Source organism: Ischnura elegans, chromosome 1 (assembly GCF_921293095.1).
Source record: "Ischnura elegans chromosome 1, ioIscEleg1.1, whole genome shotgun sequence".
Taxonomy (NCBI): domain Eukaryota; kingdom Metazoa; phylum Arthropoda; class Insecta; order Odonata; family Coenagrionidae; genus Ischnura; species Ischnura elegans.
This window is the reverse complement of record NC_060246.1, coordinates 140,341,358-140,366,711: the sequence shown is the minus strand read 5'-3', so window position 1 is coordinate 140,366,711 and position 25,354 is coordinate 140,341,358. Positions and strand designations below refer to the sequence as shown.

Sequence of the window (25,354 nt, the reverse complement as noted above, 5' to 3'; positions counted from 1 at the left end):
AAGAGAAATATTAAATATGCACGAGACTGATACACATTTTTCTAACAGGTCACTATAAACGGAAAACTTTTTTTTTAACAAACAGGCTGAAAACTATAGTATCGAGGATAGAAATTAAAAATCAGGAAACTGATTAAAATTCTCAAAAATAAAAATAACGTTAATATTTGTAACTTAATAAAAATCCAATTGATTTAGTGGGTAACGCGAATCCAAATAAATCAAAATAAACATTGATAAAAACTTATTTCATGCAAGCTCCAAACAATTTTCAACTTAACTCATCTTGGTCTGTTAAGTTTTCTTAATTAGATAGTTAACTAAGCAATATTTCCTGATAAGTGATCAGTTTGCATCGATAAAAAAATAATGATAGGCAGCATAAAACGATAATGATCAGAAAAGCGAAATAACGAAGGAAAACGATGTAAGAATCTTGGAGCTGAGAAATAACTGGAGTAAAGCAGCGAATGATAAGGGAAGGGCTGGTAGGAGAGGAGTTAGGATGATGAGAAAAAGTATTCGAAAGAAGTAATTTTAAGAAAAAAAGGGAGCTGCAAGTGGAACGCCGGCCAAAAGGTGCGGAAATTGAATCCGTCGCTGAGTTGTTCTATGGGATTATTAGGAAGGAGGATGGGGCTTGGAGGAAGGAGAAGAAGACAAGGAGGGTGGGAGAATAGGGAACCGAGGGGTTGGGGGGGGGGCGGGAAGTGAGTGAAATTCCTCTTTAATTGGCTTCTACCTAGCCAAACCCCCACCCTCACTCTTCCCCTCGCCTCCAATCCAGGGCTACACGCTTCCTTTCCTCCGAGAACGTGTACCACCGCCCACCTCCCATACCCACTGGTCTGATACCATCCTTGGCCCATTTCTCCTTTTACTTCCACTCAAGCCCGCTTTCAATTCTTATTCCCCGCTCCCCCCACCACGAGGGTTATCCATTCCTTCAGGGTAACACCACAGCCTCTCCGTCCACTTACGACTCATCCCAGCCCCAAAATTCATTTTGCCCACACTTTTATTTTCATTAGAACGCAGTCAATCACCTCCAGATCTTCCCAACCGACATTCTACCACTGCTTTGAATCTCTTTCCTGAAACCACTGACACTTTACCGGGGTGCTCTGAAATTATCATTACCAATGATGTAACTATTTTCACAAATATCTTCATAGAGTGAGTTTCTTTTCCCTAAATTGCTAACATATTTTTCAGTTAAAAGCGTTTAAAATATGGTAATTTTTGTGATAAAGATTCGAATTATTGATTTAAAATCTCCATAAGGTCACACTTTCCCATTTTATTTATAAACCTGTAAGATCAGTCTCTTTGTGAATGCATTATGAAAATTAAATGAATATACATAAATCCTTCCCTCAATTACCATTTCTCATTCCCCAATTAAGCACCATTCACAAGAAGAACGTCATGGAAAGAAATAAATGCAATAATAATACCTTTGAGGAAATTGTGCTAACAATATCATTGACAAAAACATCTACATGCATGAATAAGTGTATTTTGAATGTAGCATATGCATTAAAAATCTTGCAGATTAAAAAACGCATATTTTCATATACATTGGGTAAAAGTAGAGCATCTTAATGCAACTGATTCCAATCAATCTCGGATACATACCTACCTGACTTTTAAAATTATTTAAGGATATTAGCCATGAACATTTAATTTAAAACGATATGTAAAAGTTTATATTTCCTTAAATAGAGAGTTACAGTACTCTGCGGGCTAATTGGAAGAATTTACATAAAATGGAAATATTTGGCATTTTCCCTGAAATATTTATAATAATTAGCGCAAAAGGTTAAAAAATATGTGGCGATGTAGAGCACAATCATGGCGTGGGTTTCTCATTTACGTTGGAATGAAGATATAGTAATTGGTGGTTCCTGAATATTTAAGTACTCATTTGGATTTTATAATAATATTCAACGTTGTTAAAGTTTCATGTTAAATGAGTAATCCAATAGCATAGCCGTTGGATATAAAACAGGAATATCCAAGGTTCGATTCCATATGTTTGAGAAATTTTTACATGGAAACTAATGGGAAGTCAGGAATTAAAATATTCAACAAAGTTAAATTTCATTGATAACTGGTCAATATAGATAGCCTAGTGGTCTTACTAGTTACCTGGAAACGCAAAAATCCTTGGTTCGATTCCCGATCTTAGAGAAAAGTTTCGATGGAAATCAGTGGAAAGTCAGGCATTATTAGACTTGCTATGAGTTGTTTCCTCGCAGTATATCCTTCTTAAACCACTTATCCGCTGCATGAATAATTTTTCCCGACTCATTCATCGCCGCCTACTCCGGTCCTCAAGACGACACAGCCGCTTTCCTCGCCTTCAGTTCATCCGTCCGTCTCAGTAGCCCAAGCCTTCCTCCCCGTCCCAACCCCCCCAGTCCACAATCCACCTTCTCTCCCCTAAGGCTTTTACACGCCGTACAGAACCGAGCACAATTCCTTCCCATTAGCTTCGCCTCCACTCACACCCCTCCCCCTTCCCCCAGGATCCGAAGAATTCCTCCTCTCCTCTTGCCCAGGGTACAGATCGCCCCTCCCCAGGCACTCGCTCCTTTTAAACCCTTTTTAACCTCCCACACCCCCACCACCATCATTTCCTCATTCTCGACCTCAGCTTCCCTTCCTTCCTTCTGCTCCTTAACCCTCGCTCCCTTTCATTCCTCTTTTTGGGCTCGGAAAAGCGAAATAAACGACGTCCTAGAATACTTTGTATTTTTTTATCTCGGTTTCGCTCGAATGAAATGCATCCAGGAGAGAGTAATCTGAATTTCTGGAAATTAATCGCGAAGGGAAGAAAATTCGGGATCAGACAAGAGGGGAAGACCAGACTTGGTTTATGCCAACATTATCAAGATCTACATCATTCAAGTGAAATCATATACCCTGAATCGCAAGTACCGGAAACCTGTAATTGACCCTTCGTTTATTCATCAGTATGATACTAAATAAAATTTGACATGTATTTTTTATACCTCTTTTCTTCTTTACTATACAGTGCATTAAAACGACTGCCATAAACTGTGGTAACTGCAAAAACTATAATATAAAGTGAGGAATGCGTGGTATATTAAAACATTTTTATATATGTTTATCAAAGTGAAAAATGCCAGACGCTAAATAGCAAGAGCTTATCTGGCAAGTGCATCCATTAAGAATTTTCCAACTGATGACATCTCAAATGCTACGGAATGATAAGTCGAGAAAATATAGTATTTTTGGATGGAATGCGACCTAATATTGCCGGCCTACTAATGCGACTAGTAACTAATAATGCGACCTACCATTGCCGGCCTCGGTGGCGCCGGGGTAAAGTCCCAGACTGCCAACCTAGAGGTCGCGGGTTCGAATCCCGCCTGGGTGGCTTGACTACCATCCAGGGCATGGATGTTTGTGAATGTCTAACAAGTTAATTGTAAGAGAGGACAACTCTGTCCTAAATTCGCTTGTATAATAAAGACAAATTATTATTATTATTAATATAATTACATAATGAATGAAATTCCAAGGTATTTGTCATAAAAACGGTATTCTGCAAATGCAAAACAAGGTAGTAACTGTAAAGAGAATGGCAAAATTACGTGGAATATTTCGAGTGGAGGTCATTCATATTCACTCCAGTATTCAATCGATTACTTGATTGATCTGAATGTTATTTGGTTGCGGGAATGACTGACTGATGACACAGCCTACTATTAATCCCACTGTGAATCATTATAATCACATTTTAAACCATCCTTCTGTATAGGCAATGACAAGGTTTAAATGTTATGCGGGTTGCTCACACAGAAGGATAGCACCGCCTTATCCCGTCATAGCAAACAGAAATCTTCGAATGGAGGAAAATATAATTTACTCATAGAGACCGCACTTTAATTCAAGGGGAAACTAGACAATTAGAAAAGAATTTAATTTTAAAAAGTGCTCCCGCTAAAAAGGTCTCCCTGTCTCCGAGGATTTAATTGGAGCAATATCACATTTTAATTCATCTCAAACGCGGCCGCGTATCGCGCGAGCATGCGAAATTATTTCAATTTGCGCTTGCTTCCCTTGAAAATGAATTATGCAAGGGGACAGAATAGCAGAAATTCTCAAAAACGTTTCCATCCACATGAAAACCATTTGCTTTTAGTTCTCTTGCGACAAAGGCGGGCAGAGAGATGGTAAGGCTTCTGTCTAGGTCACAAACGGCCCAAGGGGAACTGGGCGGTGTCTCTCTCGCTTTTAAGGTTGGTGGCAAATGAGTTAACTTAAGCGAAGTCAGAAAGAGAAAGAGAGAGAGAAAGGTCGGCTTTTCATGAAAGCTGGAGGAAGTATTCATAATGGAAACCGCGGGGAGTTGGGAAAAAAATTACTCAAAGATGAGGAGAGGTGAATTCTTATCTTCTTCGATTCCGACAATATTCCGTCGCTAGTAAAGAGAAGTGCTCTTCAAAATTGCCCTCTCAGTTTTCAGGAGCCGCCAAGGCATGGATTCTTCTTGTTTTTGAGTTACCAGCTATCTTAAGTTTTTTCAACTGATATGAGTCTAAGGGAGTATTTTCAATTGCGAATTTTGACAGGTGAATGAAAATGCAAGCTTCTGTGTGGAGAAAAAGGGCCTGTAAAAAGTAAGAAAATATATATACACTACAAAGAGAGCCGGTATTTTACTAAATCAAACGATACATCATTCAATGAAATTGGTATGATCAGGCATTTCACGGGAGGTTTTTTCGTCAGAAATGATTGCAGTAAAAATTCCTTTTTTACATTAAATTTCAATATTTATGCATGTGTCAGTTTTCTTACAAACAATGCAAAGCTGTGAAAATTATACCACGTATTCAACTTATCTCGCTCGATTTTTCTATACTTTTATTTCCATTTAATAAAAGAAAGTTAATTATTCAGCAATAAATTGTAGGAACGAAAAAAAATCACTACATACACTGTAAAACGCTAAAGGAATAATTTCATTGCCAGGATATACATTTAAATATTTTATAATGTAAAATCAATTTAAAGACAACATATTTCTTACTTTTGAAAGGCAGGCCAATTTTTTTCTTTTACTTGATACATAATGTTTAAGCAATTCTCATAAAACGAACTTTGCCCGATGTCATGCATTGCTTTTATCAATTCAAATATAATTACGAGAATTCAAGTCAGAAATCGGTTTACCCGTAATGGTAAATATTTGAATTGCCATAAAAATTTAAGTATAAATTTGCACTGAATACCTTTTTTTTTCTCGGAAGAATTTCTGTGGTATCTCAAAAGCGGTGCTATGAAGGTGCAGCTACTATACATTGAAGCATAAATGCCACCTATTTTACTGTATTCAATACGCAATATCTTGAAAATGCATAGATATTCACGCACATGAGCCAAAAAAAACTGAGGCCAAAGCTTAATAGATTATCCCGCGGCAAGAAACCGAGATTAATTGCAGACTGCATTATTTCAACCGGTAACTCAGCTTAAAATACGGCATGATACAATGTTTACGCTCTCACGCAATTGAGAAACCCACGGTTTTTGCTTTATTCGTCGTAATGTGAAATAAGCGTAATTTTCTTGCAGCTACAATCTATCAAAACACTGAAGAATTAAAAGGCAATTAGAGTTTTTTCTCAGAAAAAGAAATGAAATAAAAATTCAGATCCATTAGAGTAACAGGGAGATCTCGCATGAAGCATGAAACATTGAAAGAGGACACAGACACATAAAGATGAGCTTGAAAGAAGACTATCAGTCACGAAATGGATGTCCAAGACGCGGCCACAGTAGTTTGACTCAGCTCACCACAGAGCTCACACAATTAATAATATCTCCAAATATCACCGCCGCCCTCTCCACTGAACCCAATCCTAAGGGAAACAATTCGCAATTTTACAAATAGTGAAGCAATTTATCAGGAGAGCGTTTGCAAACTGGAATGGGGAGAGCGATAGCCTTGCAGCTACATGCACCTGCTCCACGATCATCTGCTTCCTGTATCCGTAACCCATCCCCAAACGCCATCTACCCTCCATATCTCCCACTAATCCTTCCACTAACGTTACCGCTAACCCTCTGAGGAAGGAAGCCTCATCCCTTCCATAAGAGGCCACCTTTAAACCCCCCTACACGGCACTCCCTTCTGACCCTGGATAACACCTTCTCCACCCCCTCCCACTTTAAGGAATCTCCTTTACACTGTCGTGATGAATCCCACGCCCTCTGCTGCCCCCCTCCCACAACTCTGTCTCCCACGGCCCCACATCCAACCTTCTAAATCCAGGATCTCCCCCCCCCCCCAACCCTCCCCGCTGCATCCCCTTTTGCCTTGATGTCTACTCCAGCTACATTAATCAAAACTTAAATGGAAACGCGTCTATTTGGCGCCTGTTATAATCCCCCATCCTTATGGTTTTTTGCAAACTTCGGAAAAATGCCGAGGGCAGTCCATTATTCTCGAGTTACGCGTTTTTCTTCTCGTCCTAGGGATTTGGAAGAATGCTTTCAAAAAGATGCAACGTGCTTAATTTTAATATAATGCACTTTAAAATTCTATCTCTGTAACGGATAGAGCTTCCCGGTTCCCAGATACAAGTTTTTTCCTTTCAGAAGCTCCCGTTGACTCCTTTTGAATGGAAATATCTTTATTCTGGTAAGCACACCGCATCCTAACCATAACGTACACATTTTACAGTATCTCTTCGAGTACCTCTCTCATAATTAATAGTGGCTTATAATTCTCAAAATCCATGCTCATATGGTTCCCTGATATGCAGCTTACTTTTAACATTGACTTTTACAGCCATTTGAATAGTTTATGTGAATCCTAAAAATTAACTTTTATCATCAAATGATATTAAGCGGGCTTTTATTTAAACATAAGAGCATGTAATAGAATTATTCATATCAATTCTTCGTTTATTTTTAATTTAATCTCAATAATTTTATTCAAGATTTTATTTAATCTGATTAATGTAATTCTTCATTTTTCCGAAAATTCACTAAATAACATGGATACATTTATAAATATATAGTTTAAAGTTCCTTGAATTAGCGAGAAAAATATCAACGAACAACGATACACTCAAAATTATCAATGAAAACAGAAAATATAAAAAATACTTATAATAACATGACGGACTCCAATAGCTATTATCACTATCTCATCGACGGGTAAGCTCTTAGATTTATTTTTAATTGACTCCTTCAGCTGTTGTGTTTTCCTTTACGTCCCTCTCTTACACCATCGACCATTAGCTACTGTATTCATCCACTGTCATATGATAGCCCCACCATCCATCCACCAGCCTCCATACTTAGACCTCGCCCCAGTTTAAACCCTTCCTCAGGCTATCACTCCGACTTCTTCCACAAAACTGGTCTCCGTTTCCTTTCCTCCTCACTTCCTGTCACAAGCCCTTGAAGTCAACGACATCCACCCCTTCCCTCTCTCACTTCACACACCCTCGCTGTCCAGAGACACACGCCCTTCATGGAGAGATAAATAGCACCAGATACGAGGGAGGTGTAGGTACCCACCCAGGGGATGAAACTAGGGGTAGGAGGGAGAGAAGGACAGGGGTTGGGGAGGAAGTGGACGTGGAGAGGGAGAGAAACAGACAAAAGAGAAGATTATGGAGGAACAGAAAAAACTAGGCGGTTGCTCCTCTTACTCCTTTCCAGTATCTCCCATTCAGTAACTCCCATTATATAGGGGTGGAGCATGAAATGGTAGTAAGGTGGTGGGAAGGAAGGGGAAAAGCAGAGCCACAAGAATGCAGTGACCAAAGGAGCACAAATAGGTGATGAAAAATTTGTTGAAACAGGTGGGCCATAACGGCCTGTTGCGCTCATGACATTGTATGATTGTAATGTTATTATTGGGAAAATTAAGTAAAATGTCATATTTTACCGTATTTTGAGGGCAAAAATAGATTTTTCATTGGGTAAATTCGGAATAAAATTCTCATAATAGCATTGCAGCTACTCTCATAGAGCCATTTAAATCACTACGCCTTTACATCCTTAAAATAAGCACTGTCGACTTAATTTTAGATTAACTACACTTTTAAGTATGCTTCATATAGAATTGGAACATTGTGGCATTAATGTGAATAGCATAAATTTGCTTCATAATAGGAATTACCTTATATTAACCCCACAGTATATATCAAACCTTCAACAGTGATTACGAATCCGGCCCGAAAGAATTTCATTAGAAAATCATTCAATTTTCAAAAGCAAAAATTAAAATTGAGATAGGGAATTATTTTAAGGAACAAAACAGTAAAAACTAGCCTAAAGGGATATGGAACATATGCATGTGTGATTTTCATGCTATTTTATTGAGAAACTACAAATATATCGATTCAAAAAGGAGGATTGGCGGATACAGGTATGAAGATTGATATATTTTTCTCTAACCTCTTACCGAATTCTTCACCCTTGATCGCTACAAAAATCATGAGGAAAAATTGGGGTAAGCTTGAGATGCTTATGAATTAGTCGCAGCCAGGGAAATCTAGCCTACACGTAAGTATCCGATAAATACCTACCTGTGGAACGTAAGGAGTGGATAAATCGTGTTACCCCAAATTTAATTAGATCTCCTTGAGTTCCTTCACCGAAGTGAGGATATAAAGGGAGGAGAGGGTTGAAATTTGTGCATCTATTAGGCAGAAAATGCTTGAAGGAGTGGGAAGGAGGTTTGGAGGAGAAGGAAATAACAGAATCTTCAAGGGAATGGGAGTGGTGCGAGGTATTTGGCGGCTTGTAGTAGGGGAGCCAAGCACCGGAGCTGGTTGTGTGCAGCCAAGCATAGCTGTTGATAAAAAGTAAACAAATGACAAAGGACGAGGCGCGCGAACTGCAATCGATAGCTCACTTCGCAGTGTAGAGCGTGTTTGAGCGTCTGAGAGAGAGAGAGGAGGGAAAGAAAATGAAGTCGAGAAAGATGGAGGGAGGGGATGAGGGCATTGTTTCGACTAAGTGCTCTTTCTTTGGAGTGAGGAGAAGGAGGTCCTGTGGAAGGCTCGATACTTCTTCTGCCTCCTGTCTCTCCTCCTCTGCGCCCAAAATGTGAATGAGCATCACTCTTTCTGAATATCGTCCAGGACAGTTTTTTTTTGGGAGAAGGAAGAGGAGGAGCTCGCGCTGTCATTTGCCAAAAGCAGGCTGGCGGAGGGGAGAGGGGGAAGATGGAGGCTTAGGGAGCGAAATTAGTTACCACTCCATCCTCCTCCAGCCCAAGACCATTGTGTGGCGAAGAAAATAAAAAGGCCTGAAATATTCAGGGTGCATTGCATAGCGAGGAATTTGCATCCATTTATATTAAGTTCATGCCAACGGTACTGGAGCAGTAACGGAGTAAGTGCAAAAATTATATTCACAATGAGTTGGTTTTTCCCCTGTGGTGCCGGGATTCTTCTTCGCGAAAAAAAGGTGTGTGTATCCTTTTTCACACGGGATTTAAAAAAGGTCGTCATGGCTGAAATTCTTCACGATTATATTCATTTCATAGCGTAATTCACGCCTCCCAGAGCGATTAACTTCCATATAAAAATCTGATTCTTTACAATTTGAGGAACAACATCATCAATTTCGTTCATAAATTTATCTGAAAGGTTTTATTTACAGTGGTTTTCAATTAATATCTTCATAATGTACTTCACAGTAAAAATAAGTGTATCAAAGGTGTTAAGGCACAGAGAAAGTATTAAATATACTTATAAAAGAATACAAAATTCTTTCTAGTAGTACGTGTAAGATGTGAAGCCATGCACAGTAAAATAAAAAATTCAATATAAATATAAATGTATCGCTTATGCGTTGCATTTCTCTTCCAAATGAGCTGGCATATTTATATTCCCGTGTAGCCAATATTTGGATACAAAAATTAATAATTGCAAAATCAATTATTTACTAAACTCTTCGTGTGGTGTTCAATTAAATTTGCACCTGTAAGTCCATACAAATGAATTTTTCATCGGTTCCGACACATCACCATTGTAAATAGCTTACTCTCATCTGAAAATTAAACATTCACACATAAACAGATCAAAGGTCATATCGAAGTGGGCACATTATTCATATTTTAACAATCACAATCACGTGTACTTGGCAAACTACATTGGATGGTAATAATATATTAACCAGGTACACAGAAATTTCGAAACAATTTCCTTCATTCACACTATACGTTGCCCGTAAATAAGTGAAGTTAAAGCATTATTCCGACATATGTCATTTTCTAGCTCTGTCTTCATCCCGTCTGACTAATCTTATAGGCTCAAGTACCTAATCTTAAAGCAAAGCCCGAAAATTGCATCAGAATTCCTTATGACATCAAAATCATAATACGAGCGGAACAATTATCGTAATTATACTTAAATAGTAATCATCGCATTTCTGGCAGAAAGAAGGGTAAAAAATTTTCACCGCTTAAATGCATCACAAAAGTTCGATTAATTTTTTTTTCTCCAGAGCAACGATTCGTTGGAATAATTCCCAGGAGGGCGATTTTTAAATTCTATTTTTCTGATAAAGGACCGTATTACACCACCATTTTCGTTTTTAAAGCGGGAAAATAGTTCTATGAGGGGCGGGGTTAGTTGCCTGTGCCGGAATGAAGGTAGCCCAGAATATAACTCAAGACGTGCGGCTCGGAAACATTACCCTTATCCCGGCGTCCCTGCCCGATCGCATCATGAGCGCCAAGGAAGGGTAAACGGAGCGAAAAGACAAGGATGAAATATTCCGAAACTCACGTAAATTAGGGTCCCCAGACCGTCGCGCATAACTACCACTTGTTAACAATGGCCACTACGGGATATTGTTGCCGCGTTGGAGAGGAAAACGGAGACATTTGGAAGGGACTGAAGAAGGGAATGGGAGGGTTTTCAAGGTTTCAAAAAAAACAGGGAGCGTAAAAGCGGAATGGAGAGGACATAAAGGCGTATAGGGGATGACCAGCGACCGTTGAAGAGGTTGTGGAAGGGGATGGAGAGAATGAGAGCTTAAAGATCCCTACACTCCGAATGCGATGCCATAGCGAAGGAAATTATTCCCACTACACGTCCTTGAACATTCCAAATATTGCTTGAAATAGCAAATTCATAATCGCAAAACTATCCATGTGAAAACAAATTTGCCATGGATATCACCTTCTACCTACCTCTAGCTATCTCCCTCCCCTGCAGCCATAGAAAAATATCCCCCTCAAGGAAACCAAGGCGTAATGACAATGGTGGTAATACCATCAATTTTTTCTTTTGAATATGATTAGAAGCTCTTGCTATTATTTTCCGGCATACGAAAAAATTAATTTACTTCTCTTCAGTACCAATGGGGAAGTGAACAATTTCCATATTACTCTGCATTCAGCACATTTTCATACCATTTAAATATCAGCTATTAATTCAGCTATTAATTCAGCTATCAGCTATCAGCAAAATGTTCTATCTCACTTTTTCTTTCATTCCCATCGATTTGTTTTGCTTACCATTCCCCCTAATTAATCCCACCTTGAGATTTGAAACATTTTTGATACTATAACTCTCCCAAATCGTAAATATTCCTGATGTCTTATCAGTATCATTAGAATACCTTTACATAATATTCTACGCCACGGTTAGATATTATTATTACCTTACAAAGCTTAAGCGCGCATTGAGGACAGCCCTCATAGCTTACCAAAGCATTCGGCGTGCTGCGGCCCATAAGAAGGGAAGGGGATAGCGGCGGTGGAAGTGGTGTAAGAGGTGGGGAAGTGAGGGGGAAGAGGAAAGATTTGCGGCGAGGATAAGGGAGTTAAAATAAGTGTCGTTGTCGGAGTGGATGAAGAGTCGAGAAAGGGTTGTGCAGGAGAGAGGTGGGAGGGGGAGGAGAAAAGACATATAGGAAGGGGGTAAGAGAATGGAGGTGTGGGCAAGAATGGAAGGGAACATTTCTCTCCGTGGGTAAGGTACGGAATGGAGTCATCAGGCACAGGTGGCGCCCAGGACAGATTGAGGGCGGCCGGTGGCGAGAGAAGGGAAGGTGGGTGGGGTGCGGCTGCAAGTTAAAGGCGGAGGAGGAGGGGGAGGTGTGAGGGTTGGTTTTTAGAGCAGAGGCGGTCGAGGGAAGGCGCCGTAGAAGGTGGAAAAAAACACGGGGAAAAGGAAATATCTACATCCATGCGCCGGCCATATCCTGAGACCCGCTTGCGAGGGCGTTTGGCAGGGGCTGTTGGCACACACAAGACTTTAATTACCCAATTGCAGACCCAAGTGCAAGAAATGGTCGGTCGCAAAAAGCAATGTTTCGAGGAAATCGTCATTGTTTCCGGCTTCCTGTATTCCTGGAGAAATAGGCGACTGAATATCATGTCGTGACAAAAAAGAGGAAAGCATTTCCTTCGGAGAGATAAAATTTATGCAGTGAATGGATTACACCTGTTATGAAGTAATCACATTACTTCATTCGTCACAAAAAAACAGTTGAGTTTTTGGAGAGAGCATGATAAAATTAGACGGTTTTAAGAAATGGTTTATGATACAACGAAAATAGACTTTACTTGTAGCCACCGCAAGTGCATGTTACAAATGGGAATGATTGCAAAAATATTGTTTGAGGAAAAAAATACCAGACATTCATAAATGTACCATAGCAGGTGCAGGTAACAAACGCATTTTTTTGCAGGCAACGAAAGTATTTTTTTCCTGGGATACCAAAAAAAAAACCAGGCATTTAAAAACAGGAATAATACCAACAAAGTGCTAAGCCGTGAAAAACAGAGCTATTTTTTCATGAATAAAAATAAGATGAATAATATAATTATATTAGTGAATTGATTACAAATATATCAAATTATCTAGCTTGATTATGTCATATTACGCGTAATTCACACTTTTTATAAAATATAACGGGGTAAAAGTGCTGGAATTTGAAAAAATACCTTAGAACGGAAAATAAAAGTCCAATTATAGCACAAAATAAAAGCTTAAAATACCTTTTATGCCACTCATTTGTAGTGAGTTGAACTACACCATCAGTTATGAAAACATTTTTCCTGATTATCTCCTCACAAATTAAAAATCGCTCTGACAGCTTGTTCTTATAATTAGATTATTTACGCAACACTCTCCCACCGGAAGCTTTACTTAGAACCCCCTGAGATCGGCTAGAGAGATTGATAGGCAGCGGTCTCCCGCGGCGTGCCTTACTTGAGTGGGTCCTCATCTCCGCAGAGACACGCAACACGAGATATGCAATTTATGTAGCCAAGTGCGAGCCGACAGGAGCGCTAGCCATACGATAGGAAACACGCAATTAAACGCATAAGTGTAACTCACGGATGTGTCAACGTGGGACGGGGCAAATTCATGGCACGCTCGGATAGGATGTCACGCGAGGAGACCAGGCTTGAGGAAACATGGTGTAAAGGGCACGCAGGTATAGGCGGCAGCCAAAAAATAAAATTAAACAGACACCTTAACCTCGTGACACATAAGATGAGGTCACCAGTGATAATTTTAATTTGAGCAAACACGATAAGCGTGGGATTCAAGTTCGCGCATTAATCGTCTCAATCAATTTTTTTGTCTGAATTGTTAGTTTTGAATTCTGCAACATAAATGTCAATAAACCAACTGCTACACGCATACCAATAGTAATTATATATCTAACTTGAGTTCGGCTTTAATCAAAGTTACTCAAGAGTAAGATAAAAGGATGCTACGGGTGAATAAATCAATTTATGAATTAAATAAATTTTCAAAGACGTCGAACGTAGTAATTCAACTCGAACTACAACTTAATGAAAAAACTACTATTTAAGAAATTATAATTGAAAATATTCTGACAAACCCAATGAATCAGAGAGAATGAACGATTATTCTAAAAATTTGATCTACATACACGTAAAAGGCAGGTTTGGTTAGTCTAAACCGCAATCTCAAGATAAAGGTATAAATTAAGCCCATCATGAAATTTTGTTATGGCGGATGATGTCCATGAAAAAGTATTTAGTCCTTTTTGTAAAGCTATGTAAGTTACGCATGAAAAATATCATCGAATAATGTATAAATAATACCCCCGAAAACGAAAAATATTGGAGACGCTGTTTAATTCTCTGATGCCTTGTGTATGTTAGGTAAAATAACAGCCAAAAAATTTGCGTGTTTGCTTCATATTAAGGCCCTTTATATATAAAATTTATGAACATGAAGAATCTTGAAACTAGCATATAAACATAAGCTCGTTAATGATTCAATTTTAATACAATGTATCTGTCTCGTATTACTCTCGCCTTTTCTGGTCATCCAATCTGTGTGCAGAAGCTCATCAATCTAGGGCCGAATATCATGGACACCTATCGCCGAAAACCTATTTAAAGATTCTTTGGAAATAAATATTTTTTAACGGATTACTTGAAAGGGTGTATTATCAGGGTGAGTCAAATCGAAGCAATCAAAATAGAACTTCACCAAAATGAATAACTCACACATTTGTTTGAATAAAGCGTTTTCACGTACAGAACCGTGGAACGCATACCAAGTAAAAATTACCATTCCGTTTTATCGCCTGAGGACAAGGTGGTACGCTTATCATGAGACTTTACCGCCGCTAACGGCACGGAAAGTAGAGTTTACCTAGTGCGGCATTACTTCCTGAGAAACAATGTTATCCCTTCCCAGGAGAAGAGCGCCCAAATTTGCATAATTTATTTGTTTTGAAACGAGGGCTGTGGAGTCCAGGGGGTGGTACCAAACGCATTCACCCCATCGTAGATCCTCACATAGGACACACCTGGAAGGGGCAAGGGGTGAGATTCGCGGAGCATGGAAGGAGGAGAATTGTGCGGGATAAAATAAAAGTGAAACTCCGAGACCATGGAATAACCCACACCGCGACTTTTTCATAATAGGCCAGACCACTGTTTGGATGATTTCACCCATGGCATCGTTTGAATTGAAGGTTAATGTTGAGCGAGAAACTCATTCCTATTATTGTTTCCATTTTCATTTTGATTAATATAACAGCTTCGGCGTTGATTTTATTGAATGTTTGTTCGTGTGATTTCCGAATCAGTAGTTTTTATTCCACCGGTTAAAACTATCATTGCATCCAACGCTTCTACACTCCCGTCGACGGAGCAGAGTGGCGCAGTGGAAGCGTGCTGGGCCCATAACCCAGAGGTCCGTGGATCGAAACCACGCTCTGCTAACTTCTTTTTGCCGGCCTTCTTGGCGGAAGGGTAAAGTCTTCGCCTATAAAACCGAAGGTTGCGGGCTCCCGCCCGCGTATTTCAATACTTCCCGTCTTCTGAACCTGTTTTTCCCCCCATTATCAACTGAAGTGAAGATGATGCAAAACACTTAAAAATAGTTGCCTTATGAAGTCAGTAAAAGCAAACACCTGCGTTATTTTTATTATTTAACATATACATATTTTAAAGACCTTATTTTCTATTTTTTATTATTAGCGCAATGATTCAGCATTATTCAAAGTCACATTGTTGTCCCAATATTGGCCTCCGCTTTTGACGATGGCACATCCGGGCTAGGGCTCTCTGTTTGTTCATACTCTGAGGAGATATCTGCAGAGAGGTGGAGTATAGGATGTGAATGAGGAAGGGATGAGTAAGTTAAACATAAAGGAGAGCCTGCGAACGAGGCGGAAGTGAGCGAGCGACGGGGTCGGGAAGGGGGGAACGGCTTGTGCGGTGGGGATCCAATAAATTTGCTCGCTCTCGCAAAAGCGGCGCGTGTCCCTTGGCTGCCACGGTGCGTGCAATTGGGATTCTTCCCGCTCGTCGTCGTCGTCTCTCTCTCTCTCTCTCCCGCCGCGGAAACACCAATCTGCCTCCTCGAAGCCATACGCCGAGTAAATACAGCAGTTTTGAGTTACGACCCAGCCAAGTAAATCGCGGGTAGGCAATGAACGCGAGACTGGAAGAGTCTTGGAAGGAAAGAGGGGGGGGGGGTGAGGATTTTCTGGGACGGCTCGGGGGTGTGGGGATTCAAGGCCGGGGGTTAAGTTGATGAATGGCGGGCAAAGTGAGAGGAGGAGCAGAGGGAGGGGGTGGGAGAGGGTGAAGTTGGATTAAAAGGGGTTAGGAGTCGGATGAAAGGGGTGGGGGAGAGATTCGCGGGGAACAAACGCATCTTCCAATATCGAATTCCCATTCGCCGGCTTTTACAGTCCCCAAAATCTCCTAATCTCCGACTCACATCTTAGGAAATATGTCTCTGACAAAGGGTTCGACTGGGTATTCACTCTTCAATCTCTTTTCTTACTTCATCCAAGGAATTATCCCCCAACTCTATCTCTCAGCGCATAACACTCCATCAACCTTTATCTTCCGGGCGCAGAGTTAAACTAATCTCTTCCCGGCTTTGGAACTTCCTAGAATTTCAGCCTCTCCGCTAGAATTAATCCAGCAGTGTTTACAATGTTAGCTAGAACTAGTAAGGTATCCCACTCTTCGTTGCAATAGCACTTATCGGACTCTGCTTGATACCAAACCGCAGTATGTTGAAGGCTTTTCATGATTAGTATGAAAGAACTTCGCTAAATGGAAATGCAATATACTTCCACAAACGAATCCTATATATTCCTTCGCTCTGTGTGCGTAAGGTTATTTAAAATTTTCTGTTTTAGTTTCGATTGGAGTCCCAACAAGAAATTTCAAATTTTATCACAAAATGACTACATGAAATTCAATAGGACAATCAATAATAGTAGATAGATTGAAGACAATATAAATTGAAAGAAAACATTATGATATTTCGAGAGGAAGTAAATAAGGGGCAGTAATTTCATAGATGACTGCTTATTTTGCAATTTTCATATACACCATGCAATACAATTCCATGAAAAGTAACTAGCCTCCTTGTTCCAAATAAATGTATTTTCACATGAAAATTGAAATTATTTTTCGATTTGAAAAAATTTATTTCCCAACATAAATTTCTACACCACTTACGGATAATAAAGCGAGTAATGGTTCCAGTAGGTATCCAATACCGAAGTATTAGTATGTTATCAAATATTTAGCATAAAGAGCAAGTCTATAAATTTAAAATAACCAATCGATAACATAAGCTGCCGTAAATTTCCTCAAAAAACAAATAAACTGTCGGAAAAGTTCCAGAAAATAATCCACTCTCAAATTACATAAAACCCAAAATAAATAATTATGTTTAGATATGTAAGCCGTGCCTTTAATAATAACTGTCATAATTTCATCCGGCAGGCAGATGTCTAGTACTTTGGATTTTCAAAAATAAAATTGACTATATTTTCAACTGAACGGAGTTAGGCAGCTAATAGGGCGTGATAAATAAATAATTGAAGTCGATCCGGCCACATAACCGAATCAGGGAGACATAGAGGGGAGGCAAAGCTTGAAGATCGATTGGGCGGAATAACTTCCAGACCTTCTTCACTTCTTGACAGCACGCAGCCATCGGATACCACCGAAAAGCATACTTCAGGTCATTTATGATTCTTATGCAGTATTCACCTCATACACTCCCGCGAGGCGAGGGAAGGAAATAGGGGGGGGGGGGGGAGTTCACTTCGCATGCATATTAATACGCCTCGCCTATGCCTCTCACGCCAACCCATTCGTTTTCCATCCCGACCTTCTTTCATCCCAACTTTCACACCCAAACTTTCGACCAACCTCTCCCTCCCCTCCTCACATCCAGCGCGCACACATCCTCTCGATACCGGCGGTCTTTTCAGCCAACCAACCTCTCCAAGCGCCCGAGTCTTCCTCTAGAAAAACATCTCCCACGTCCACCGTCTGCTCTTCTCCTCTGAGGTCGGAATACCATCCTCCGCCTCCGTCCTACCCCCGTGATCTCACACCACTCCGGCCTTCGCAAACCGCTCTTCATGCACCCTTAAATCATGTTACACTCACAAGTGCCACTACCACTCTTCAACTCAACAGCCACTACTTGGTTCTCAATGGCTCAACTTCCCTTGCAGATTAACTTCGTGAGGTCTATATTTAGGAATATTGATTAAGCCTATCTATGCTTCAATTACCTGGCTGAAAACACTATCGACTATAAATAATTTTGGAAATTCCAAAAGGAACAATTTCCTAACTGAACTTTATTTGAGGCAAAGCATTATCTCTTCTTGAAACTTAAACGACTATATTCGGTGCTAAATTATGACTTTTAAACATCATACGTCATTGAGTTCAGTGATGAACTGACTTGGAGAAATGGACATCTTTGGAAACCTCACCCGTACTCCTTGAAAGATAAGTCATGCAAAAATATCCAAATTTACAGGAAATCAAACGTGATGATCTTTATGCTCTAGAAACTTTTAGATAAAAGCGTCAAAATATTCGATAAAAATTACTTTCATCAATTTTAACTAACCTCTGCTTTATCACGTAAAGGAATTATTAAAATAATATTCACGATTAGATGCATTTTATAAGGAGTTCCCTCAAAATCTAAAGGCACATAAATTCAGCTGAAATTCCGTACCTCAAAGTAAAATGTGAAATCCTTTACGTGTCATGGACTCCGTTTTTCGGGTTCATTGCTCTCATTATTTTAGCACTCATTTCCCTCACGATTTCTATTCACTTCTTCTACCTTATAATTTTCTAGAATCCCTCCCTCCATCTTGCCTACCATTATACCCTACCTCCTCAAATTTTATATTCACACCAATTGTCTCCTCATTTCTATTCGTTTCTCACCTTACCTACGACTTTCTTGCCACTTTTGCTCTCAGTCTACTCCATCATCCTCGATATCCACATCTCAAATTGTTTGAAACTGTAAAACCCCTCTATCTTAAAACTCACGCTTAGCATTTTATGAACAAAATTCTCCTATAAACGTATCCCGTGCATGTATACAAGTGACTAATTTAAATTTTAAAATGGAAGAAATTCCACCTTTGTAATTTCACCCTTCTGCTTTGCATATCTCTCGTTTATGGCACCCTAATCCAGGCTCCTGGACGGGATTTACACGGTGCAATACACTCATTTAGATATGGAGAGATATCATTCGGCAGACAATTATGTAGCCTCAGCCGGTGCCACCACCGCCGTATTTCGTTCGACCCGGAAATTCCTCGGCAGTGTTGGTGTTGGTGGTGGTAGTGCAGCCGCCGGAAAAGCTCCCTTGCCTTCTTCCTTCCCTTAGATTACTCATCTTGTATTTTACCAACTCCCATTCCTCCGTGCACGCCAGTCCACCTCCCCGCCCTCCTCCCCCCACCACCTCTTTCAATATTATGCAAATTAGAGTGAGGCAGCATTTTATGCTCCGCGGACCATCCGTATAATAACACGAGTATAATCAACCAGCCCTCGGCTATAATTCCTCGCTTGAGGTTCTCTCACGGGGTGCTCAGATTCCCAAGGGGTTGGAGGGAAAGCGAACTCGGGGGTGGGGTGGGTGGAGAGTGAAGGGGGAGGAGAAGGTGGGGGTATATATGTATGTGGGTGTGGATAGCGGTGAGAGTCAGGACGCAGAGTGTGCGGAGGAGGAGAGGAGGGGAAGTAGTATTCAGGAGGCTTGGGAGAGGGGGGGAGGGAGTTGGAGAAAAGAGGGAGGTGGGGAGATGGTGCACGGAAGATGAAAAGGGGTGTGAGGATCGCAGAGAATGCAGGAGAGCATCTTCCATGGATGTACCGTTCCTATCACGGACGTTAAGGGGGGACAAGATAGAATTTTGGGACATGCACCTAATCACAAAAATAGATCTCATGCTTAACCGGCGTATGCTGGTAAGTTTCGGGGTTCCAGAATGTTAAGCCCTGAGTATGGAGTACGACTGGTACCTCGAAACGTCGACATCCATTGAGGAGATAACCCGGTGGAAAACCCGCACTGCCTTCACTAGCACCTTATTCGATACCTCCGCTGCATAAACGCTCAACAATTGCCCACCGAATCAAATCCGCTCAACTAGATAGCCCTAATAGTACTACATAAGCGGATTCTATTCGGTGGGCGATTGTAGAGCGTGTATGCAGTGGAGGCATCGTATTACATTTATCCGAGCACACTGATTATACCGACTCCCCAGACGAATGGTAGTCAGTACTTGGGAGGTGGTGACCGACTTCTGAGGTCATGTGCGCCTTCACACGGAAAGGGTGCACAGAAATTCGGTGTCGGTATTGCCCTGCTATTAAAAGAGGCGCCAATGAGACCACCGTTAACGTCCCATTCGACGGACTGTGTGCTGTAATTGAAGTACCCTTCTAAAAGCAATCAAGAAGAAATCAAACATTTAATCAGGAATCATGCTGTCTGAGAAAAATCTCTGCCAATGCCGAGATTTGCAGATCGATCCACACGGAGTGAAGCTAACACTCTAACCAACCCAATCTCCCAATCTTCCCTGTAGAATTCATTCATACAATTGTCCGCAGCTGAAGCTCACAACTGCATCATCTCAAAATATTTCCATGCACATAAAATAGAAGATGACTCGTAAATGAGTGCATTGCAATGTGTAAATCCGAAGGAACATGGTTTGGGTTCTATTATTGAGGGATTAAAAACTTAGCAGAGTTTAAAAAAATATGTATCGCAGACAGTGGCGTAGCCAGGAATTTCGTTCGGGGGAGGGAGTCCAAAACTAGGGCTGAGAATTTTTGAAAAACAGGGTACTATGTAGAATGCTTAGTACTAGTAGTACTTTAAATTAATTTTAATACCTTTCATAACCGAAAAAAAACTTCATTTGTTGAAGAAATATTTTGTAAATTCATGATTTTTCAATACATTTTTTTCTTTTATGAAGGAAAATAATTGTGTTTTTGTATTTCCGGGGGGATGACGCCACTGATCGCAGAGCATTCAATATTACAACCAAGTAAATGCAGAAGGAGACATAAAGTATCCACCTCCTATCGGGACGCATCTCTACATTCATCAGGGTAAGTTAGATTAAATTATCGGCTATTTACCTGCTAGTATAAAATATCCAACTTGGCCCGCGATTACGTCAATACGTCAATACGTCGTCATTACGTCAATACGTCAATACGTCATACGTCAATTTACCTAGAAATGAGGCAGAAGAGATAATGGAGCAGTTTGATGAGATTAGTAGTGTACTTAGAAAATGATTAAAGAGGCTCTGAGAGGTATGAATATATTGATTGCGCACTCGAAAAATGAATCGTCGGAAAAAATTAAAAAATTGACGCGGGAAAATGAAAATAACATGTAATGCAAGTAATGAAAGTAGGTAGTGGTTAAAAGCGATAATTTCCTAGAATGGATTAACCAGAGGAAAAAACTTATACCTCCATAAGTTCAACATATTTCTATATGCTTCTCATTCAACCTTACGCAAGAAAGGAAAAATTAACAGCTCACGGAAGCTTACCTCACTACTATGTTTAACGGCTCACTGAGTGCATTCATTGGGTACTGAAAAGTTTGGCGGAGCTAAATTTGTATTTTCCGGATTTAACTTAGGGTAAAGATAGTTTCTACCGTAGTAATACGAATAATGAATTGAAATATCCCATCCTCGGTAGTTTCTAGAAATGAGGATTCAAAATGTTTTCAATATTAGAATGAAAGCACAGGAAAGTCAAAAGAGGGAAGAAAAAAAAGCTTATCCGTCATTATTGTTTATTGAAGGTATAAAGAAATTTAATGACTTACCAATCCCTACCCTACTAAAAGCCTTGCGAAAAGTTATAACACTCAATTAATAAAAATAGAAGATTAAGCATCATTTCAAAAGGCTTGACTGCCAAATTTGAATGAATCTCTCGAAAAGTCTTTGAAAATAGGTTGAAATTCTAACTTTCACGATTTTATCTTAAATTTTCACTCCCCCCCTGAATCCATTTGCCTTCAAGCGTTACAAATATATTCTGATTCTCACGAGGAATGCCAATAACTTCCATGTCGCATTTGTTCCCTTGGCCCTATTATTCCGTCCTCGCGAGTGTCTGGAGGGAGGAAACTTTTCCGGTTTTGCAAAATGTATTTCAATAAAACAAACCCCGGAGCCGAGGCAGCGCATTCTTCTACCGGACAAGCAGGAGGGGAGAGCAACAAACTCTCATTTCAGCATCATTCAATATCCTTAATGACGGAACTTCTTTGTGCACAGCAGCCTTTATTATGTCCCTTCATCTTCAACCCTCGTGCCCCATTGTTGCCTCGCCTGACATTCTCCCTCGCCATTTTTCCCACCTCTAGTCTCCGTCCTCCTCAACACATCCTCCCCGGGCGAAATCCTCTCCCATCGGCAAGGCGTCTTCGGCTGCTTTTCCTCCTCTCTCCCAGAAGCACATTCTCACTCCATTGAATTCATTCCCTTCCCCATCCTCCTCACCCATTCCCCAACGCCCTTCACCCCACCTCCTCCCGGGGTACCTTAAAAACATCTTCCAGCCCCCCGAAAGCACTTTCTCTCTCTCCTTGTACACGTTTTAATCACACCCACTGTTCCCAAATGAACCCATTTGTCCATGTCCTAGCCCAACGCGTTCATTTGTCTTATAAACTCGCCCGCACCTACGCGACCGTATTTCCCCCACCCCTTGCCATCCACTCTCTCTTTCCCGAGCGCTCCTCGTCCTCTCTATTTCTCTTTTCCTCTCTCTCTCCGTTTCCAAGGCATCGTCACCTTTAACAATAAGCGCGACCCGGTCGAGTCGGTATGTGTCCCGTCTAAACCGCCCGGAGTTCTGACACGTTTCATTTCATCCACTCCGAAACGGACGGTGTTTTCTTTTTTATTCGCAATCCATCTTCTCACAATTCCTTTAGAATAGCCACCATTTCTAAATTGATTAGTTGTGTTGCACGGGAATTTAAATAGCAGGCAAGCACGCAATAGAGAAGTAGCTTTAAGGGACTTCAACCAACTCCGGAATACCGTTACGTTTCTCAAAAGTAATTTACACGACCAAACTTCAAACCTTCGCTCCAAGTAAAATTTTCATTTAAATATTAACTTAAAAGGACTTTCATTTCCAAATCCATATTTTTTGTAACTTGACCACGCTGAAAATAGCGGGCTCCAGGAATTTTCACATTTGCGCGGGTAGAATCAAAGGGGAGCAATGACTGGGAGGCAGTTTACTTTACCTCATCCGGAGAAAACTTCCAACTGCATTTTTGTAACATAACAGGGTTAACATAACCTTCGCTCCAAGTAAAATTTAAAATTGCTATTACGGTACGAAATTAACTCACCAATTTTACACTTTTTCTAAAAACCTAGCCTAATCCTGCTGTAACTGGCAACTTCAAACAAGGGAAAACGGTGGTTGGAACACCATAAAGACTGGCGTTGTAATGCTTTATTCTTTTATAATTTTATATCGGAAAGTGCAAAGAAAAAATCAAAGAATATGAAAAGAGGCAATCGCAGAGTTAAGGGGGCTCCAGCTATCTTTAATATCAATGATTGAAATTTGCTCGTCAATGGCTATGTATGGGATAATCGCTTATACTCTCCTAATAATCTCCTACATTCCCGTTTCAATTCCATATAAAATAATACGTGCTGGAATAATAATCAATTGCATGTTTATAACTATGCAAACGCCTCAAATCTTTATGTAATCGAAGAAAGCACACAGCACAGTATATGCTGCGTCCACCTCAATCTACGTTGTTCCGCTTGAAAATTCCTCAGTGGTGCTGCTTGAAAGGCATCGTTAATTCCTTGCTTTCCTTCTTCACCCAGATATATCTCATCCTGTGTTTTAACACGCCTTTTCTCCTCCGAACCTCCTTCCACCGTGCTCATCTTCTTCCACTCACCTAATTCTTGGGACTACGCAATTCCCGTACCGTCTGCCTCCGACCTCCTGTCTTGGTTTCCAAAGAAACTATTCGTAATTTGGCCCCCACCTCATTCGAAGGAAAGAGAGAGAGGTTACACTCCCGTTAATATATTATTCTCACTTTGTTCTCACGCTTATTTCTTGTTCCGGATATTTTCTTTCAATCCTCTCCGCCTCCCTTGAATTGTAATAATCCGCGCTTTTCTCTTTGGCTCGTATTTGTTTTGCTAAGGTTCAAGCGTCTTCAAGTTTAAATCAACATGCACCACTCTTATTCTCTGAAGAAATGATTACTTTACTGGATGCAAAGATATTTTTCCAATTTAATCCGTTTCGTTTGACCTTTTTACTGAATATTACATAACTTAATTATAAAACTTACCAAAAACATGAAAGCTATTCACTGCGCAGTAGCATTAATAAACTCAATTTACCTTCGATCGTAGTTAGCCTATCTAACCCACGATATGATTTTTTTCTAATAATGAATGTAAAGATAAAATTATGGAATACACCATAAAGTCTGTTTAATCATAGTATATCCATGAGAAACAAAAGCACAACTTATATAATTAAGTTTTTTTCAAAGAGTGCCGAGCTTAAGCCACTGAAATATTTTTTCCTTATTCAAAGTCCTAAATTAAGTTATTTGTACACCTAGAGAGCTTGTTCTCTCTCAGACCCATGTTAAATTAGAGAACCCTGCCTCGTCTGTGTGGGCAGAGGCCGTAACCACTGCGGACGGCTTTATTCACTAAAACTTTTTGGAATAATATTATGCCCGCATAAACCCTCCAAGGATATGTTCATATTGTACGCACATCCTGAATGCATTTCCATAAATATAGTCCTGGAGATCCAGACACACAGAATGCAACCGTTATTCGAAAATGTGAAAAAGGCGAAAACAAGATTTAAAAAAAAAATTGAAGCCCTGCGTGCAACATGGAGATAAATGCAGTTCGACTTGATACCGCCAGGACGCGCCGACAACGACTGCGACGGAGCATCCAATTAGCCGCGCCTATTCCCAACCGTCCCGGAAAAATAGGCTAGTTCTATTCTCGGCCGCGATGGCTCTGGAAGCGGCTGGATGAAAAAAAGTGGATATGGAGAGTGAGAGAGAGAGAAGGAAAGAGAGAGGGAGAAAGGGGTTAGAGGGTTGGGGGCCAAAGGATGAAGTCTGGAAGAGGGGTGGGGAGTGGGAGAGAGGTCCACATTCACATGCACGCGGAGGAGAAAGAATGAGGCGGGGAGGAGGAGAGAAGGTTTGGGTGGGCAGCGTCTGGTTGCATTGTTTTGCTGAGGGCCGTAATGGCACAGTGGCGCCCTGCAAACGGCACATGAGACCACGGCAAGTTATATGCGAGACTTGGCGGTGGAGGATGGAGGTGGAGGGAGGAGGGGGAACACGGAGGAGGATGTGGGTTGGTGGGTGGGGGACGGAGAGAGGCGATGGGGAGGGGAGGGAGCCGCGCCGAGGTTAATTGACATGGGCGGAGGGGAAGGGTGGAGGCGGGGAATATG

The 25,354-nt window shown here is 40.6% G+C and overlaps 1 protein-coding gene and 1 non-coding gene across 2 annotated transcripts in view; one reads left to right on the top strand and one right to left on the bottom strand.

The window, feature by feature from the left end:
- Positions 1–25,354, bottom strand: part of LOC124171062 (CUGBP Elav-like family member 4) — a 711,449-nt gene that overhangs the window by 528,641 nt on the left and 157,454 nt on the right. The window lies entirely within an intron of this gene.
- Trnam-cau lies at positions 15,160–15,231 on the top strand. Its single transcript has one exon. It is a non-coding gene; the product is annotated as a tRNA-Met (tRNA).